The sequence below is a fragment of the Palaemon carinicauda genome, chromosome 23, assembly GCF_036898095.1.
Source record: "Palaemon carinicauda isolate YSFRI2023 chromosome 23, ASM3689809v2, whole genome shotgun sequence".
In the NCBI taxonomy this organism is placed as follows: domain Eukaryota; kingdom Metazoa; phylum Arthropoda; class Malacostraca; order Decapoda; family Palaemonidae; genus Palaemon; species Palaemon carinicauda.
The window spans coordinates 44610275-44613959 of NC_090747.1; positions in this window are offsets into that span (position 1 = coordinate 44610275).

The window sequence follows — 3685 nt, forward strand, 5'->3', positions numbered from 1 at the left end:
TGGGTTAGCTAAGCAACACAGGTATTACCAGCTGCAGGATTAAATGGAAGCAAGTGAAGATTAGATGGACAGTAATATAAAATAATTGCTACTGGACTCCTTACAAGACATAGGTGGGAAAGTTCCTAAATAATATCAAGGAAAACTATCAGAAAACAAAAAACCTTATTAAGAAAAGATTGGAAATAAAGGTGAAGTCGAAGAGATATAAAATAGAATTCGTAGAAATATCCAAAACAATAAACTTAAAACCCAAAAGAAGAAGCATCAAGCTAAGGATAAGAAGCCCTTGCAGGAGGTGCAAACAGATATTTGACTTAAAGGATGGAAATCGAAATATTATAAAAAAAAAAGAGATGGAATGTTAAAATTTTCAGAAGATTTCAAGACACTGTTATACAATAGTGATATAGGAAATAACTCTGCCAATAGAAATAATGTAACACCTGACCTGGTACCAAATGTAACAGTGGGTCAAGTAAAGAAAGTATCAAAAGTCGTGTAAACAGACAATGCAGCAGGAAATGATGACCTAAAATTGATATAATGTGGGATAAAGGAGAAATTATAATAGTAAACCTCGCTGAATATTGCACAAAATGTTTGAAAGAATTCTTTATACCTACAACATGGAAAAATTTCTTATAGGGATTCACATAAAGTCACAAAAGACATAATAAACTACCACCCAATAATTTTCAGTATTAATGAAAGCCCTTCAAAGATATGATAAATCTCTTATTAGAAGACTAGGGGATACGTGTCGAGGAAGTACACTAATCTTAAAACTTCATAAAAATATTTTGACAATTCTTATTGTGAAACTAGATAGACAGGGAGACCACATCTCTCGTAAACTATTCACAGCATGCCAAGAAATTAAAGTGGGAAAAGTAGAAATTAGCATTAAAAGGGCAATACCTTAACCCTTAAGATTCACAGATGACATAGTTCTATTCACAAAATCATGGGAAAATTGCAAAAGATGATATAGGATGTGAATAAGCGAACCATAAATATAGGAATGAGAATCAATATAAGTAAAACTAAGATAATATTCAATGAAAAGGCAGAGACACGAAGAATAACGGTTTTGGACGAACCATCAAATAATGTTAATGAATATACTTATTTAGTATGAAGACTTTTAAACGAATCAACTCTTTACTCCTTAATGTAAAAACAAAATGTTTAATCCAGCTTTAAAATGTAATTTCGCATTATTATCTTGCAAATTAGGCTAGAAAAGATTATTGACTGATATGCTCGTGAATTATATAAAATATGAGAGTAAAAAGAAACCTATTTATAGAATAAATGAAGTGATATATAATGCCAATAGGAATTTATGGTTTTCGTACATATTAGCGTAAATACAACATTTACTTTCATTACAATGTTTTCAATATCCAATTGAAAAGTATTAATGATATTTCAGGTGTTTGAAATAAAGTGTGGGAAAGGCATTTCATCCCCAAAAGTTTAAAAAAAAATGAAAATGAAAAACTTTACAATTAGAAGACCCAATTCTGATTTGGTTCTATTTTAATTTTTGAGCAGATATACCGGCAGGGACGATCGAAGTGATTCCAATTCATGGCATGGTTAAAATAGTGCTTTGGATGACAACAGTCAGAATGATTCTAGGATTTCATTCAAAGCAGAATTCTACTGACGCTTGCTAAGACCACCCTTCAGCAGCTTGCAGAACACGGTAAAAATTAATTTATTTTAGATATATATATATATATATATATATATATATATATATATATATATATATATATATATGATATATATATATATTATATATATATATATATATGCGTGTGTGTGTGTGTGTGTGTGTGTGTGTGTGTGTGTGTGTTCTCTAGACAAATATTTACTCCAGATTTGCTTTATGTAATCACTCGGAAATACAGAGTAAGGAATTAGAAAAATAAAAGGGAACATAAGAAAACTTCAATCTTAGCACATAGAGGAAGCAAGGCCCAGCGATATAGAAAAAGAATAATAGATTATGTAACGATAAATTCTAGAAGAAGTAAGGGACAAATACTTTAGATGTAATTATGGAGCAGTCTACATAGAAAAATTATTAGTTGAAAATCATGAAACTCTTTGAAAATTGGTCAATATAAAGAAAAAGAGGATTTGGGAAATCATTACTAAATCATATCCGATAAAAAAATAAAATGATAATGTATATGAGTATCAAAAGGGAAATATTGAGTGCAATTATTGGTTAAGAAAGTTGCATTGACTTATTTATATTGTTATATTTTAGTGACAACGCCAGCATACTAAGATACTTCTGAGAGAGAGAGAGAGAGAGAGAGAGAGAGAGAGAGATGAGAGAGAGAGAGAGAGAGAGAGAGAGAGAGAGAGAGAGAGAGAGAGAGGGAGAGAGAGAGAGAAAGCTGTTACGTTATTTATTTATTCATCTTAGGAATTACAATATCCTAAACAATAGATCTCAATATAGTCAGTTTATTCCTGATGGTGTCTGTGTTTGTTATATGCACTTAACCAGATAGGGGTTTGACTGTTATTGTCAATCAATCGGCATCCATAACTGTCCAAGTGTAAATACGAAGTGAGTAGCTTATTTCATTCATCTATCAAGATGAGATAAAGGACAAATAGAATCAACCATTTGGAGTCTGATCAATATCAGTTTTTTTAAACATTACTGATGACTGGTTTGGATGAGGGAAATATACATTAATTTTACTCTCCTTGTATATAGATATTTCCTATAAATGAAGAAATTCCCGATTACGTTTTTCGTTTGACATAATTAAAGACATTTTTTTAAAAATCAAATGCTCGCAGATTAATTTCAATGGCTTCTTTTGTAACACACTGTCTTTCAGTTGGTTTTCTGTGCACCTTATTGTTTTTCAAATGAATTTTTGGGGCCCTTATTGTATTTCAAATTACTTCCTGTGCACCTTATCTTCTTTTATAAAGTGTCCTGTGCACCATATTTCCTTTCAAAGGTTTTCCTGAGTACCTTATTGTCTTTAATATAGTGTCGTGTGCGCCATATTGCCTTTCAAATTGTTTCATGTGCACCTTACTGTCTTTTATTTATTTTCCTGTGCACCTTATTGTCTTTCAAATGGTTTACTGTGTACTTTATTGTGTTTTACACAATTTTCTGTGCACCTTATTGTCTATCAAAAGTCTCTCTGTGCACCTTATTATCTTGCAAGGGGTTTCCTCTTCTCATTATGGCCTTTCAAATGATTTCCTTTAAACCCCACCGACTTCTTTTGGCCCTTACCGTCTTTCAAATGATCTCCTTTTCACCGTCTTGTCTTACACATGGTTCCCTTTGGACCTCACTCATTCAAATTATATCCTTTGCACCTTATTTTCTTTCAAGCGATTTTCTTTGGACCTTTTTTGTCTTTCAACTGACTCCATTTCAACCTCACTCTTTTTCATATTAAATCATTTGCACTTATTGTCTTAAAAGGATTTCCTTTGGACCTCACTGTCTTTCTTTTGACTTCTTTTGGACCTCACTGTATTTCAAATTATTTACTTTTCACCTTTTTGTCTTTCAACATGGCTCCTTTCGGACCTCACTGTATCCATATGGCCTGCTTGCAGCAATACTGGGTTTCATATGGCTCCTTTCCTACCATAGTGGCTTTCTAACCTCTCTCAATGAACC